Source organism: Cherax quadricarinatus, chromosome 30 (genome assembly GCF_038502225.1).
Source record: "Cherax quadricarinatus isolate ZL_2023a chromosome 30, ASM3850222v1, whole genome shotgun sequence".
Taxonomy (NCBI): Eukaryota; Metazoa; Arthropoda; class Malacostraca; order Decapoda; family Parastacidae; genus Cherax; species Cherax quadricarinatus.
The window spans coordinates 2,457,883-2,476,470 of NC_091321.1; the positions used below are offsets into that span (position 1 = coordinate 2,457,883).

The 18,588-nt window shown below is 39.2% G+C and overlaps 1 protein-coding gene across 10 annotated transcripts in view; it reads left to right on the forward strand.

Moving 5' to 3' along the window:
- The window catches only part of Nf1 (neurofibromin 1), a 644,633-nt gene that overhangs the window by 376,247 nt on the left and 249,798 nt on the right, over positions 1-18,588 (forward strand). The gene's annotated exons all lie outside the window — the stretch shown is intronic.

Here is an 18,588-nt window from a genome sequence, read left to right on the forward strand (position 1 = left end):
CCAAGTTCCTCATTATGTTAATTACATAAAATTTAACAAAGATCCAGCAAATACAATTTCTACTCATTTTTCATTTTTTTACAATTCTGTTTAACCCTTTAACTGTCAAGACCCCTGCTTACAAACTTGCTCTCAGTATTGAATTTTGAAAAAAAAAAAAAAAAAATTCTTGTGGTATGATAGAGAATCTTTTCCCAACGGTAATGACACTGAAAGTTCGAAATTTGATGGAAAACTTATGGACTTATGTTCTCTTGAAGTTAGCGGTCCCTGTGATATGTACATACAGTGGAACCTCAAAAATCGAACTTAATCTGTTCCAGGAGCTAGTTCTAAATTTGAAAAGTCTGAAATTCGAAGCAATATTTCCCATAAGAAATAATGGAAATACAATTAATCCATTCCAGAAACCCAAAAATATTCACAAAAAAATGCATTTTTTAGAGATTAATTACAGTTTTACATACACACAACAAATGCTATAGTCTTTAATTATGTATAGTAATATAAAATAACATTTTTACTTACATTTATTGAAGATTGGTGATGGCATCTGGAAGATAGAGAGGAGGAGAGAGGGAGTTGGGGGTTATTGTTTGGAAGGAGAATCCCCCTCCATGAGGACTTCCAGTATCAAAGCCCTCTCTGGGGTTGCTTCCCTTCTCTGCATTTTAATGCCGCTAGGACCAGCTTGAGAGTCATTGGACCCCAGTCTCACAAAATAACTGTCTACAGTCCTCTGTTTCTGTCTCACAAAATAATTGTCCACAATCGTCTGTTTGTCTCACAAAATAACTCCACAGTCTGTTTCTGTCTCACAAAATAACTGTCCACAGTCATCTGTTTCTGTCTCACAAAATAACTGTCCACAGTCCTTTGTACATCCTGGCAAGCTCAACAAGTCTCACTCCAATCTCATACTTCTGTATTATTTCCTTCTTCACATCTATGGTGTTTCTCACTTTTTTACCACAGGGGTACTGCTAGCAAGTTTCTTTGGGCCCATGCCAGCTTATTTCACAGCCCTACAAGCACTAAACACAAATAATCGAAAAAGGTGTGAATGAGATCGCAGGTTAGTGTTCACTCAAGCATAAACAAAGCTAGACTGCTCATGGCGCCTGCGCGGGGACACGGACAGAGTGGGCCAGCGGACAGGTCCCGTACTCGGTGGTCTGAAAATAGGGGCGCGTTTGATAATAGGGACACAGTTTGTCCGAAAAAATGGTCTTATTTTTGAAACGTTCGATATGTGATACGTTCGATTTTTGAGGTTCCACTGTATCGGCTATTTTGCTTACTTTGAGCTCTATTTTCAGCCAATTCCATTGTTCCAGTCGACCAAACTTGTAACTGTTTCGCTAGAACTCCATTTGTTCTATTGATTGAGTACAAGAAACTGCCCATTTACCAATTTTAGCTACCCACACTAAGCACGCAGACCCATTCTCTCACATGTAGGTCTACCAGCTTTCTCCCGCTAGATTTGAAGCCACTAGAATTTTGACGTATTAATATGTCACCGACACCACTAGCTTGTAAGCCATACCTATACATCACTGACAGTGAAAGGGTTAAATAGTAGTGTGAAATATGAATCACAACTTGTATAATGTTGATAAAGATTTTAATAGGAAAAATTTTTGCCTTTATTTCTGTTCTTAATGTATTTACATAATCTGTCTGCTTCATAATTTTTATAATTTACAGCAGCATCACTTTGAACAGTACAGTAGTATATTTATTAATAAACATACAGTAAGTTTTTTTTTTTTTAAATGTCGGCTGTCTCTCATCGAGGCAAGGTGATCCAAAAAAGAGATACTTTCACCATCATTCACACATAATCATTGTCTTTGCAGAGGTACTTGAATACAGCAGTTCAGATGCCACTGCAAACAGCCAATATTCTAAACCCCTCCTTTAAAGTGCAGGCATTGTACTTCCTACCTTCAGGATAAAGTTCAGCTTACTTTTTTTCCTGTATCTCTTCACAAAATATTACCCTGCTCACGCTCCAACAGCTCATCAGGTTCCAAAAACCATTCATGTCCATTTCTGTCTAACATGCTCACACATGCCTACTTCATGTCTAAGCCCCTTACACACAAAGCCCCTTTTACTCCCACATCCTTTCCTAGGATGAATCCTGGCACCACTATACTCTCATACATTAACCTCTTTGCCTCCATTATTATTATTATTATTATTATTATTATTATTATTTTTTAACTTTGGCCTTCTCCCACTGAGGCTGGTGACCTCCCCCCCCCATAAAATTAATATATATTTTTTTTTATGTAATAATTTATACAGGGCTCACATGTGGAAAGATTTTTCTCCACTTCCCTAAGGAGTATTATTATTATTACTGTTAAAAACACCATTATTTAGATAAAGTTATGACACTGTACAGTTATGAGCAGAGTACCTTGGAATCAATTAATTCCTTACAAACTTACATGCACATACAAATATTACAAACGTTTTCCTGATTCTCTAGCCTGCAGAATCAATAACTGATTTTTCTATAACATCAGTATTGTTTCGAGGTGTCTGCTTGAGCTGCCAATCAGCAGTTTATTTGTATGAAAAAATGTTTTGAGGGGTAACACTCCTGTGATATTGGCAGTAGTCTTTACCACATTTGAACAAGTAAATCATACCACAGAACGGGTGGGGTTTGAGCCCCATGGTGAGTGAGTCTTTTATGTGTGTAAGCCACTGGGCCAGCTGGCTACAGTAAGATTCATCCAACTATGTATATTTCTTTACACAATAGGGATGTTAGCCTGGGCCCCACTGTGGCCACAGATGCAAGTTTTTACTGATGAATCTTCCTCTAGCATGGCTGTGTCAAACTCTGGTATAAGTCCCCTCAAAGCTGCCATTATGGGTCATGAAATTGTAATAACACAATTGTAAACAAACCACAGAACTGGTGGGGTTTGAACCCATGGTGAGTGAAACGTAAAACTCCAGGCCATCTGGCTAACATCCCTATGGTGTATTGAAATATACTTAGTTGGATGAATCTTATTGTAACCAGCTGGTCCAGTGGCTTATACACTGGCCAGGAGTTTTACGACTCACCATGGGTTCAAACCCCACCCATTTCGGGGTTTGTTTGCAGTTACGTTATTCCAGATTTATGACTCACTTAACAAGTAGGATTTCTTCATACATGACTAGGTTTTCAATGTAAACTAAAGCATCTGCAGTTCTCTCTTTTGGGAAGATTCAGGTAAAGTTATAGAGATTCATTCTCTGTTGACCTGATAATGAATAATTCTGGCAGTAGCAATTTTGATTTTGCATCTTCTCTCCTCCCTCTGGAAAAAACTCGTATCAACCTGCAAATCAGACAGATGAATGTAATATTTTTTTTCCCTGGAGATGAGCTGTTTCTTTTCCTTCCCTCCTATCCTGAGATTTTACAGGTGGACTCAATCAACTGACCTATCAGGGTCAGTTCAAAAATCTTATGCTTCACCCTCAAACAATATGATGTCAGAGGCTTTCATGCAGGATTAAGGAGCAGTTCTCAATAAATCCACATTCTTCCAAGGTCATTAGGTGCCATGTGATTATCTGAAATTTATGTTTTTAAGTAAATTTCTCATTGTTTGTAAGCAGAAGTCATGCATTTATATTAACCATTTGACTGTTTCGGTCATATATATACGTCTTACGAGCCACCGTGTTTCACGTATATATACTCATAAATTCTAGTGGCTCCAAATCAAGCAGGAGAAAGCTGCCCACATGTGAGAGAATGGGTCTGTGTGGTCAGTGTGCACCATATATAAAAAATCCTGGAGCACGCAGTGCATAGTGAGAAAAAAAAACTCCAACCTTTTTTTTTTTTTTTTTTTTTTTAATTAAAATGCCAACTTTGTGGTCTATTTTCATATGGTATTTATGGTTGTATTCTTGTTTTCTTGGTCTCATTTGATAGAATGAAAAACATATTATAGAAATAGAGGTGATTTTGATTGTTTTTATTATGTAAAGAACCTGGAAATGGAGCTCAAAGTAGGGGAAATGTTTGATTTTTGCCGATGTTCAAAAGTAAATAATTGATGTCATTGTCCAAAAAATGTCCAACTAGCCATTCTAATATGCAGTCATTTATGGGTTGACATTATTTGTACAATTATTACAGTATTGCAGTAGTCTGCATAACAGTAAATCATCTAGTTTTTGTTTGAATAAAAATTCAAAATAGAAAGCAAGAGTAATATCAGATGGGCCTGGAGACGTGACTGATGAACAAAGAAAATGTTATTTTAGAGCCAGGAATATCTGCATTGTTCATTCTGGACCTTATTTTGAATTTGTAATTTTCGTGAAATTGGCCAAATTACAAATTTCTGACCATGTTATTGGGCACTTGAAATTGGTAAATGGGCAGTTTCTTGTACTCAATCAATAGAAAAAATGGAGTTCTAAAAAAATACCTATGAGTTTGGTCGACTGGAACAATGGAATTAGCCAAAAATAGGGCTCAAAGTGGGCAGAATCGCCGATTTGTAAATATCGCCGAGGTCGCCAACTTCACGAGAGCGTAATTCCGTCAGTTTCCCATCAAATTTCGTTCTTTTGGTGTCATTACAATTGGGAAAAGATTCTCTATCATTTCATAAAAAATTATTTTTTTTTAAATTTTGCAACACCAGGAGACACCTCAGAATTGGGGGTTGCGACAGTCAAGGGGTTAAAGGACATGTAAGAGAAAGGAAGCTCACATCAGTATTTTCAGATCTAAGCTAATGCCAGTTAATGTACCATCAAGTAGGCAAATAAGACCAAACAGGGTAATTGAGACTAAGATGAGGCAAATTGAGTAGAGGAAATGACTTTTTAACTGATTTATGTGAACTCTGCATAGTTTAAATAATCTTCTTTCAACAAACCGGCTGTATCCCACCAAAGCATGGTAGCCCGAAAAGAACAACAAAAGTTTCTCTTTTTAACTTTAGTAATGTATACAAGAGAAGGGGTTACTAGCCCCTTGCTCCTGGTGTTTTAGTTGCCTCTTACAACACACATGGCTTACTGAGGAAAAATTCTGTTCCACTTCCCCATGGAGGTAAGTGGAAGTAAACAAGAACAAGAGCTAGTAAGAAAATAGAAAAAAACCCAGAGGGGTTTGTATATACATGCATGTGTAGTGTGACCAAGGTGAAAGTAGAAATAGCAAGACATATTTGAAATCTTTCATGTTTATGAGACAGAAAAAGACACTAGCAATCCTACCATCGTGTAAAACAATTACAGGCTTCCGTTTCACACTCGCTTGGTAGGACGGTAGTACCTCCCTGAGCAGTTGCTGTCTACCAACCTACTACCTAGGTTTCAATTAATATAGGGTGCTTTAATGTCTTTCATTTTCTTTTTTCTAATCTATGTTTCTGTAAAATCTTAAGTACTCCAACTGCTGAACCATCTTCCAGAATTTACTAAGAATTGCCTTAGCCAATGAAAACTTACCCTTTCTTTGCTGTTAATTCACCTGTGCAGGTCTGTCATTTATATGAAACCTTCCAAGCTAAATGCTTTATGTACCATAAGGTATTTCATACAGAACAATTTCTCTTGTCAACAAGATGGCATACACTTAAAAGAGGAACATCACAAAGATGCACTACTCTGAAGAGCGCATGAGAATTGCCCTAGTAGCTTTGTTAAGAGGCTTGTCACAGAGAGATGCAGTGAAACAGTACAAGATACAAAAGGCATATTTGCAGCAGTGTTTCACAGGAAGGTCCAGATCATTCTGAAAAATTGGAAGGAAAACAGTGCTCCTTTGAAATGAAATGATAGCTACATGTATAGCTTCCTATGTGATTTTGGACTGGCTCTCAATGTCACTGTGTTGAGAAACATTGTCAACAGTTACCTGGACAGCACTCAAAGAACTATATTCGAGTTTGCTGGTAAACTTCCAGGCAATAATTGGGCACATGGATTCCTAAAGAGACATGAGAATTTGCTATCGACTCACATCCGCCATAACATCTGAATGGTTTAACCCTTTCAGGGTCCGTGCCATAGATCTACGGCTTTACGTTCAGGGTCCAAACCATAGATCTACGCCATGAGCTGAGCTCACTCTGATAAGCTGTGAGTGGTAAATTTGGGCCTAGATATGAGAGAATACATCTGTGTGGTATGTGTGCACCACATAAAACAAATCCTGCAGCACACAGTGTATAATGAGAGAAAAAACTGAGACTGTGATTTTCGATTAAAACAGCGACTTTGCAGTGTTTTTCCGTATGTTTTTTTATAGTTGTATTTGCGATTTCTTGGTCTCATTTGATAGAATGGAAGACATATCACAGAACTAGAGATGATTTTGATTGGTTTTAGCAGTGGAAATGGCTTGAAACTGAGCTCAAAGTAACGGAAATGTTAAATTTTTGCCGATGCTCAAGAGTAAACAAACGACCTCACACGTCTAATACACGCCAGCTGGTGGGTCTAATATACATTCGCAAATGTGGTGATGATATTTATACAATTATTATAATATTGCATAACAATAAATCTTCTATTTTTTGGTTTGAATAAAAATTCATTATGTGAATAAAAAATCAAAATGGAATTCATTTGTAAAGCCTCAGAATGTAACTAATGAACAAAGGAAATGTTAGTTTAGTGCCAGGAATACCTGAACATTAAAATGGTATAAAATACCGACAGGTTGTTAGGTAAGACACATATGCAACAGTTAGGTATCTTTATTATGAAACGTTTCGCCTACACAGTAGGCTTCTTCAGTCAAGTACAGAAAAGTTGATAGAAGCAGAAGATACTTGAAGACGATGTAATCAGTCCATCACCCTTAAAGTTTTGAGGTGGTCAGTCCCTCAGTCTGGAGAAGAGCATTGTTCCATAGTATGAAACAATATGGAGATGAAGTGACAGGATGGAGCTTTTATAGCGCCATGAGGTGAGACGTAGGCCACTAGGAGAGGTAAGAACTCAGATGTTGAAAGGTCAGGTCCTTCTCAAATCCAGCCGCTCTCACTGGTGGAAGTTGTCGAAGTTGATTGCAGGTCTGTACCAAGATACCCTTGTGTTGCAGTGTCTGACAGATTGAACATTAAAATGGTATAAAATACCGACAGGTTGTTAGGTAAGACACATATGCAACAGTTAGGTATCTTTATTATGAAACGTTTCGCCTACACAGTAGGCTTCTTCAGTCAAGTACAGAAAAGTTGATAGAAGCAGAAGATACTTGAAGACGATGTAATCAGTCCATCACCCTTAAAGTTTTGAGGTGGTCAGTCCCTCAGTCTGGAGAAGAGCATTGTTCCATAGTATGAAACAATATGGAGATGAAGTGACAGGATGGAGCTTTTATAGCGCCATGAGGTGAGACGTAGGCCACTAGGAGAGGTAAGAACTCAGATGTTGAAAGGTCAGGTCCTTCTCAAATCCAGCCGCTCTCACTGGTGGAAGTTGTCGAAGTTGATTGCAGGTCTGTACCAAGATACCCTTGTGTTGCAGTGTCTGACAGATTGAACATTAAAATGGTATAAAATACCGACAGGTTGTTAGGTAAGACACATATGCAACAGTTAGGTATCTTTATTATGAAACGTTTCGCCTACACAGTAGGCTTCTTCAGTCAAGTACAGAAAAGTTGATAGAAGCAGAAGATACTTGAAGACGATGTAATCAGTCCATCACCCTTAAAGTTTTGAGGTGGTCAGTCCCTCAGTCTGGAGAAGAGCATTGTTCCATAGTATGAAACAATATGGAGATGAAGTGACAGGATGGAGCTTTTATAGCGCCATGAGGTGAGACGTAGGCCACTAGGAGAGGTAAGAACTCAGATGTTGAAAGGTCAGGTCCTTCTCAAATCCAGCCGCTCTCACTGGTGGAAGTTGTCGAAGTTGATTGCAGGTCTGTACCAAGATACCCTTGTGTTGCAGTGTCTGACAGATTGAACATTAAAATGGTATAAAATACCGACAGGTTGTTAGGTAAGACACATATGCAACAGTTAGGTATCTTTATTATGAAACGTTTCGCCTACACAGTAGGGTTGATTACATCGTCTTCAAGTATCTTCTGCTTCTATCAACTTTTCTGTACTTGACTGAAGAAGCCTACTGTGTAGGCGAAACGTTTCATAATAAAGATACCTAACTGTTGCATATGTGTCTTACCTAACAACCTGTCGGTATTTTATACCATTTTAATGTTCAATCTGTCAGACACTGCAACACAAGGGTATCTTGGTACAGACCTGCAATCAACTTCGACAACTTCCACCAGTGAGAGCGGCTGGATTTGAGAAGGACCTGACCTTTCAACATCTGAGTTCTTACCTCTCCTAGTGGCCTACGTCTCACCTCATGGCGCTATAAAAGCTCCATCCTGTCACTTCATCTCCATATTGTTTCATACTATGGAACAATGCTCTTCTCCAGACTGAGGGACTGACCACCTCAAAACTTTAAGGGTGATGGACTGATTACATCGTCTTCAAGTATCTTCTGCTTCTATCAACTTTTCTGTACTTGACTGAAGAAGCCTACTGTGTAGGCGAAACGTTTCATAATAAAGATACCTAACTGTTGCATATGTGTCTTACCTAACAACCTGTCGGTATTTTATACCATTTTAATGTTCAATCTGTCAGACACTGCAACACAAGGGTATCTTGGTACAGACCTGCAATCAACTTCGACAACTTCCACCAGTGAGAGCGGCTGGATTTGAGAAGGACCTGACCTTTCAACATCTGAGTTCTTACCTCTCCTAGTGGCCTACGTCTCACCTCATGGCGCTATAAAAGCTCCATTGTTTCATACTATGGAACAATGCTCTTCTCCAGACTGAGGGACTGACCACCTCAAAACTTTAAGGGTGATGGACTGATTACATCGTCTTCAAGTATCTTCTGCTTCTATCAACTTTTCTGTACTTGACTGAAGAAGCCTACTGTGTAGGCGAAACGTTTCATAATAAAGATACCTAACTGTTGCATATGTGTCTTACCTAACAACCTGTCGGTATTTTATACCATTTTAATGTTCAATCTGTCAGACACTGCAACACAAGGGTATCTTGGTACAGACCTGCAATCAACTTCGACAACTTCCACCAGTGAGAGCGGCTGGATTTGAGAAGGACCTGACCTTTCAACATCTGAGTTCTTACCTCTCCTAGTGGCCTACGTCTCACCTCATGGCGCTATAAAAGCTCCATCCTGTCACTTCATATTGTTTCATACTATGGAACAATGCTCTTCTCCAGACTGAGGGACTGACCACCTCAAAACTTTAAGGGTGATGGACTGATTACATCGTCTTCAAGTATCTTCTGCTTCTATCAACTTTTCTGTACTTGACTGAAGAAGCCTACTGTGTAGGCGAAACGTTTCATAATAAAGATACCTAACTGTTGCATATGTGTCTTACCTAACAACCAGGAATACCTACATTGTTTATTTTGGATCCTATTTTGAAATTGGAATATTTTGAACTTTGTGTTAAATTAGCCAAATTACCAATTTCCAATCACTTTATTTTGTAGTTGAAACAGTTAACTTGGTGATTTCTTGTGCTCAATCGATAGAATAGAAGTAATACTAGTGAAATAGCTAAGAATTTGGTCAACTGGAATAATGTAATTGGCCTAAAATGGGAGTCAAAGTCGGCAAAATCGCCGATTTGTAAATATCGCTGACACATCAAAATTCGCAACAGCATAATTTCGTCAATTTTCCATCAAATTTCATACTTTTTGTTTTATTATCTTCAGCAAAAGATTCTCTACCATTTCATAAGAAAAAATAACAAAATTTTTTTTTGAAAATTCTTGGACCCTGGTGCACACTTTGAAATTTAGCCTCTGGACCCTGAAAGGATTAAATGAATACCAGGACCAGTTGAGACCAGTTTTTGTATTGTTCTATTAATATGACTATGTAACCTAATAAAGTAGAACTTTGTCACTTTGTGCACACATTATCATTTTATATTATTTTCTAAAATAAAAGTTTGAGCAGAATAAATTGAACCTTTTATTTATGGTACAGTGTGAAGAAGTTAATATTTCAGTCTCAGTTGCCAAACTTGATCGTAAGCAAAATTATTAATACCTTTTTTAGAATGTAGTTTAGCATGTGGTGTACCACAACCCTTTCACTGTTTGAAGCCCAAAACATTAAAATTGCATTATAGTAGGTTGGTAGACAGCAACCAACTCACCTACCAGGTGAGTGTAAAACAGAAGCCTGTACAGTGGACCCCCACATAAAGATGTTATTTCAATCCAGAAGTCTGTTTGGGTGCTGTTATAGACCGAATTTGTTCCCATAAGAGATGTGAAGTAGATTAGTCCGTTTCAGACCCCCAAAAATACACCTACAAAAGCACTTACAAAAATACACTTACATAATTGGTCGCGTTGGGAGCTGATCGTTATGCGGGGGTCCACTGTATTTGTTTTATGTGATGGTAGAATTGCTGGTATCTTTTTTTTCTGTCTCGTAAGCATGCAAGATTTCAGGTACATCTTGCTACTTCTACTTAAACTTAGGTCACACTACACATGCATGTACATGTTTATGTATACTCACTCATTTGGGTTTTCTTTGATTACCTTAATAGTTCTTGCTCTTATTGTTTTTCCTTTCATATCCATGGGGAAGTGGAATAAGAATCTTTCCTCCAAAAAGGTTGAGGGGAGGGGGTAAAGGAGGTTTTGTGGGCGAGAGGCTTGGACTCCCTGCAAGCATGCATGAGTGTGTTAGATAGGAGTGAATGGAGACGAATGGTTTTTGGGACCTGACAATTTGTGGAGTGTGAGCAGGGCAATATTTTGTGAAGGGATTCAGGGAAACTAGTTAGCCAAACTTAAATCCTGGAAATGGGAAGTACAATGCTGGGACTTTGAGGAAGGGGTTTGGGATATTGACAGTTTGGAGGGGCGTCTAAACTGTTGTATATGAGCGCCTCTGCAAAGACAGTGGTTATGTATGAGTGATGGTGAAAGTGTTGAATGATAAGAGTATTTTTCTTTCTTGTTGAGTTTTTCTTTTTGGGTCACCCTGCCTCTGAGAAATGACCTATGTGTTAAAAAAAAAATGTCCACATTTAAAAATGAAAAAAATTTCTTATCAAATAAAAGAATAAATTTTTCTGGTGATGATAAAAACTTTCTTCATTACTCATTGAGATATTAAGGCATGTAGTTGAAGGTTGATGACCCACTTGGCAATTGCGAATGTTGCCATTCTTAACATTTTTCTATTTATTTTTGTATACTTTTTTCTGGGGTTTTCTACTTTTTTACAATTTCCAGTAACTTTTGAGGTTCATGAGACCCATATGCAGAGTGTACATATATCCACCCAGTGTATGCAACACAATAGCCATGCTAAGTGTCACTACATTGTTTACAAAACATGTTTACTGAGCAACATAAACACACACAGGTATGTTTCATATTACTACTGTCTTAATATTTACATACATATATACAGCCACTGGTCATGTTTCTAGAACTGTTGCAGGCTGTGGAAATATGGCTTCATACATAGTGGTATTTTACACTCCTCACACATAAAGCATGTGTTTCTGTGCTGTGTTGGGCACCTTGTGTATGCACAGACATAACATCTCTTCAGAGTCCATTCTTCTTGCTTTTAGCGGGAAGTAATTACAAATCCTCAAACAAGAGGATATTTGGTGATTGTCTCATAACAGTATTTCCAGTGTCCTGAGCATCACTTTCGGGCATTATATGTTCAGAACCAGAGAACTCATTATTGGTGCCTTAATTCTCATTGTTGGAGCTGTCACTTGGGAATAAAAGTCATTCAGTTTGTCTGGGAGTGAAGCATGTGCATTTGCATGGCATAGTGAGCAAGGTGCACTGCAGGGCCTCCCAAGTTTTTTTATATACTGTGCACACTGACTGCAGACCCATTCTCTCATGTGTAAGCCTACCAGGCCTCTCATGCCAAATTTGAAGCTAGAATCTATGCGTAGATCTATATAAGGAACCCTGTCATCAACAATGTAGACCTATGAACCATACCCCCGGCCGGGATTGAACCCGCGGTCATAGAGTCTCAAAACTCCAGCCCGTCGCGTTAGCCACTAGACCACCTAGCCACAATAAGATTCATCCAACTAGGTATATTTCTACACCATAGGAAGGTTAGCACAGGCACCACTGTGACCACAAATGCAAGTTTTTACAGACGAATCTCCAGCTAGCGTGGCCGTGACGAACTCTAGCTCAAGTCCCTTCACTGCCGTCAACATGACTCAAGAAATCGTAATGACACGATTGCAAACAAACCATACCCCCGGCCAGGATTGAACCCACGGTCATAGAGTCTCAAAACTCCAGCCTGTCGCGTTAGCCACTAGACCAGCTAGCCAAAATAAGATTCATCCAACTAGGTATATTTCTACACCATAGGAAGGTTAGCACAGGCACCACTGTGACCACAAATGCAAGTTTTTACAGACGAATCTCCAGCTAGCGTGGCCGTGACGAACTCTAGCTCAAGTCCCTTCACTGCCATCAACATGACTCAAGAAATCGTAATGACACGATTGCAAACAAACCATACCCCCGGCCGGGATTGAACCCGCGGTCATAGAGTCTCAAAACTCCAGCCCTGGGTCAACAGCTCCTGGGTCAACAGGAGGCTAAAGCATCTAATAGGGGAGAAAAGGGGAATTTATAGGCACATCAGAAGAGTAGAGGTTAACCTTACTGACCAATATGTTCAGCTATGAAATTAGAGTTGCTAATTAATCAAAGACCAATCCGAAGGGGTTCTTTCAAGTGTATAGGACGAAGGTGAAGGAAAAAGTAGGACCTCTGAAAATTGGGAATGGGCAGCTGTCGGATAACGAACTGGAAATGTGTTCCATATTTAATGACTATTTTTTGTCAGTTTTTACATAGGAAGACATGAATGAGATTCCAGAAATTAACAATTATTCGGTTCCTGACTAATTTAAATTGACTAATATTACTGTCATGAGGGACATGATTATCAAACAGATAGACAAACTGAAGCAAAATAAGTCCCCAGGCCCCGATGAGTTATTTTCCAGGGTACTTAAAAAATACAAGATGGAACTTAGTCAGCCATTAACGAGTGTGTTTAATGCATCCATCCTTACAGGTGTTGTGCCAGAGTTGTGGAAGCTGGCTAATGTGGTTCCCATATTCAAATCGGGATAAGTTCGTTCCTTCAAATTACCGTCCAATAAGCCGGACATCTATAGTGGGCAAGTTACTAGAATCAATTATAGCCGACATTATTAGAAGTCATCTTGAGTCTGGAGCATAACTTGATAAATGAATCTCAGCATGGGTTCACGAGAGGTCGTTCCTGCCTGACAAATTTACTGACGTTCTTCAATAGAACATTTGAGGCAGTAGACAGTGATAAAGAATATGATATTGTTTATTTGGATTTTAGTAAAGCCTTCGATAGAGTGCCTTACAAGAGACTTAAGAAAAGTAGCAGCTCATGGTATAGGAGGTAAAGTTCTAGCATGGATAGAGGCATGGTTTACCAATAGAAAGCAGAGAGTTTCGATTAATGGGGGTCAAATCTGAATGGGGATTAGTCACTAGTGGCGTTCCACAAGGATCAGTTTTAGGCCCTCTCTTGTTCATAATTTACATTAATGACCTTGATGAAGGGATTATGAGTGACATGAGCAAATTTGCTGATGATACAAAGATAGGCCGTATGATTCATTCTGAGGAGGATAGCAATCAACTACAGGAGGATTTGGACAAATTAATGTATTGGTCTGAAAAATGGCAGATGAAGTTCAATGTGGATAAGTGTAAGGTACTAGTCCTTGGTAATGAAAATAACCCTCGAAGCTATAAACTAGGTGAAGTAGAGCTTGATCATACAGAATGTGAAAAAGACTTGGGAGTCATGGTAAGCAGAAATCTAAAGCCAAGACAACAGTGCCTAAGTATGCACAACAAGGCTAACAGATTACTTGGATTTATCTCGAGAAGTATTAGTAACAGAAGTCCAAAAGTTATTTTACAGCTCTATACCTCACTAGTGAGGCCTCATTTGGATTATGCCGCTCAGTTTTGGTCTTCTTACTACAGGATGGATATAGATTTATTGGAGAACATACAGAGAAGGATGACTAAAATGATTAACTGTGTAAGGAATCTCCCGTATGAAGATAGACTTAAAGCCTTAAATCTCCACTCTCTGGAGAGACGTAGAATGAGGGGAGATATCATTGAAGTGTATAAGTGGATGACGGAGATATTAATAAAGTACTGAGGGTGTCGAACCAGGTAAGAACCAGAAATAGGGATTTAAGTTGGATAAATTTAGATTTAGAAAGGACATAGGTAAGTACTAGTTCTCTAACAGAGTTGTGGATGCATGGAACAATCTTCCCAGTAGGGTGATAGTGGCTAGGACCTTGGGTAGCTTTAAAAGGAGATTGGACAAATACTATATGAGTGGGAGGGGCTGGGTTTGACTGGTGTCATTGGGTATGGGAGTTAATTCTTGGGTAGCTTTGGGTAGAGGTCGTTTTGATAAGGACCTGCCTTGCATGGGCCAGTAGGCCTTCTGCAGTGTTCCTCCATTCTTATGTTCTTAAAACCTTGTCCCACTTCAGACAAATCTTAGAGACGCCAGAAACAGACCTCTCTGGACATTTTTTTGTGCGACAGGGGTACAGTGACTCAAGCTGGTCCTAGTGGCAGTAAAAGACAAAGGTAAGTAACCCAAGAGAGGGCTTTGATACCTGAAGTCCTTATGGAGGGGGATTCCCCTTCCAAACAATAAACTCTTTTTCCCTCTCCCCTCCACTCCTCGCCTTCTTCCATATGCTAACAAGAGTCTTCAATAAAGGTATGTAATGTTCATTTATTAGTAAAATTAGTGCTTTATATTTCTTTCTCATTGTTTTGTGTATGTAAAACTATATTTAATCTTTAAAAAATGTATTTTTTGTTAATATTTTTGGGTGTGGAATGGATTAATTGTATTTACATTAGTTCTTATTGGAAATATTATTTCGGTTTTCGGATTTAGGCCGACCTTCTGGAACAGATTACGACCGGTAACCGAGGGTCCACTGTACGGATAAATGAATATCATTCTATTAACCCTTTCAGGGTCCATCCCGTAGATCTACGGCTTCACGTTGAGTGTCCAAACCGTAGATCTATGCCAAAATTCTAGCGCCATCAAATTTAGCGCAAAAGCACTCATAGGCCTACATGTGAGAGAACGGGTCTGCGTGGTGGGTGTGCGCCATATACAAAAAATCTAGGCGCCCGCATAGCATTGTGGGAACGCCAGCTCAGTTACCCTTGTTCACCATGCCTCGTCGCAAGTCAGCTCTCACTCCCCGGAAAATTGGGACTCTCCTCTTCCTATCTGATAGTTCTGACACTGACGGAAGTGGAAATGAAGAAGAATTCTATGGCTTTGATCAGTTAGTGACCGAAAGGAATGACCAGGATATTGATAATAGTGCAGAAAACCCTGACGATCCTCAACCTTCTACCTCTGGTGTGGGCACTCGTGACTCACGGTCGGTTGTGCCTCAACGCAAGAGAAAACTAATATTTTCGCGTGGCCAGGCCTCTGACTTCAGTAATGATGATAGTGACATGGATTGTGATTTTATTGCGCTTGACGATCATTCAAGTAGTGATAGTGAGGAATCATATTCACCAGTGAAGCGTCGGTATGTTCGCCGCCGCATGCGCTCGGGTAGTGTACCCTATGCTGTGCCCAGGGGACGGAGTACATCCCGGAGTACATTCCATGGCCCTACACCAGTTTTAGATAGTGATAGTGAGGATGATGTGGCTACACTTAGCATGGATAGACCACAGGCATCAGTGGATGGTGGTAGTGGTGATGGTAGTGGCACCGCCATGCGTGACTCACCAGCCCAGGCTAGGACCCACGCTGCTGACTCGTCAGTTCAAGGACAAAGTGGAGCGTCAGCCACCAGCCCACCACATCCACAACCACCCGCACAACCAGCCTGTGATGTCCAGTATCCACCAGCAAACTGTATGTGGGATTGGCAGCAAAATCCCAATTTTGTTCCCAAGCCTCACCACTTTGATGACTCTCAAAGTGGAATTCTACCTACTTGTCCCCTTGGAACCACGGCCAATGAACTGGAACTCTTTGAATTATTCTTTGACCAGCCATTGATGGAAACTATTGTCAGGGAAAGTAATAAGTATTTTGAGTACACCATGGCAAATACGATCATATCACCACAGTCAAGACTACACAGGTGGAAAGAGACGGCTGTTGCAGAAATGTATTTGCTTTTTGCAACAATAATGCTTATGCCTCATGTCTATAAGCATAATATAAAAGCATACTGGTCCACAGATCGGCTAATTTCTACCCTGGTCTTCAGTGGAATCATCCCAGTGAACAGGTTTATCTTACTGTTATGTATGTTGCGCTTCTCTGACAAAACCAGGCCTGACAGAAGTGACAGGTTATACAAGATTAGAAATGTTTTCATGTATCTCAAACAAAAGTTCAGCATATACTTTTATCCATTCAAGAATCTTGTAATTGACGAGTCTTTGATTTTGTTCAAAGGTAGGCTGTCATTCAAGCAGTATATACCGAGCAAGAGGAAATGCTTTGGTATAAAACTGTTTGTACTCTGTGACTGTGACAGTGGCCTAGCGTTGGATATTGTTGTATACACAGGAAGTAAAACATTGAAAGATACCAAGATGTTATTGGGTATCTCAGGTGACGTAGTGAGAAACATGATGGCACCTTATCTTGGTAAGGGGCATACATTATATACCAATAACTGGTATACAAGCCCATTACTCAGTGATTTCATGCGAGTGAACAAGACAGATGTGTGTGGCACAGTGCGTTCTAATCGTAAACATATGCCCAGGCTCAACGCAGGTGCTCGTGGTGATGACGTGCAGGTGTTTACTGCCAGTGACATCATGGCATTACGGTGGCATGACAAACGAGATGTCACATTGTTGACAACCATTCACCGTAATGAAATGCAAGACAGTGGCAAAGTTGATCGAGTGGCTAATGAACGTATTCGAAAACCAGTGACAGTGATTGATTATACACAAAACATGCGCTTGGTTGACAAATGTGACATGCAGATTGGTTTTGTTGACTGTGTTCGTAAGAGTTACAAGTGGTACATGAAACTTTTCTTCCATCTCATGGACATTTCAATGCTCAATGCATATAATATGTACCAAATAAAGACTGGCAACAGACCACCGTATGGTGAATTTTGTTTGTCTGTTGTCAGACAACTCATAATGAAGTACCAGGTAAGAACACCTGCTATACAACAAGGTCCTCGAATTCCTCAGGATATACCCAAGCATTTGAGGAGGGAAGGTGATCATTTCATAATACAGCTTCCTTCAACTCAGAAGAAATTTGCTCAGAAGAGATGCATCGTCTGTGCACAAACAAAACGACGGCAACAAAGACGCAAAGACACTCGGTTTATGTGTGAGGAATGTAAGGTGCCTCTGTGCATGGTGCCTTGTTTCAAGGAGTTCCACAAGCTCCAGCAGTTCTAAAACCATGTCCAGTGATTGTAAATATGTAAATATATGATAGAACATTAGTATTATACAATATTTGTGCATGTTTATTGTAATAAACAACAGTGGTAAACAATAATATGATAATAACTTTAGTGCGGTTATTGTGTTCAATACAGTGAGTTTATATATATATATACATTATATACAGTATTGGTCTCTCAGGCCCCAAATGTTAGTAGGAAAAGAAAAAAACTGGAAAAGAAAAGAAAAAAACTATAAAAACCGCTAAATAATGTAATGCGCGTATGTGGAATTCGTCGATGTTGCCGCCGCCACATCATTTTGGACAAACTTCTTGGCACTGTATCTCGGTAAGTACTGATCAGAATTTTTTTTTTTGTCTTATTACCTTCACAAAAATATGCTCTTTAATTCTGTAAGAAAAATAATTTTTTTTTTTTTTTTTTTTTTCAAAATTTCTTGGACACTGGAGCACCACTTCAGATTTTGGCCTTGGACCCTGAAGGGGTTAAAATGTGTGTATTTTAGTTAAAGAAATTAATCTGGGATGTTTTACAGTTGCACTTTTTTGTCAATGTTAAAATGTTGCCATTTCTTAAAAAACGAGTTTGTTTTTCCATGTCTTCTTTATAACCAGTTTCCCCAAAAATGAATTCCACTGTGTGGGGGATGATATGACATACATTCAATAGAAAAAATCATGAAGTTTGGATTAGGAAAAAGTTGGGTCAGTGTGGCACATCACACCCTTCATCAAATCTTCATTGAAATATTGTACAGTATATGGTGCATTGATGTAGGGTTGATAAGTGTCCATTCGTTTAGTACAATTTTGTTAAGAAAAATGGACTTTTATAGTACACTTGCTTCAGGGAGAAAATCAGATTTTTTCAACACAAACAGTGCCCTCTATGGGTAGGGTGACCCCTCCCTCCCCTCCAAAATAATAGAGAAATACATCAGCATTACTCATTCAATAGGTGTCTT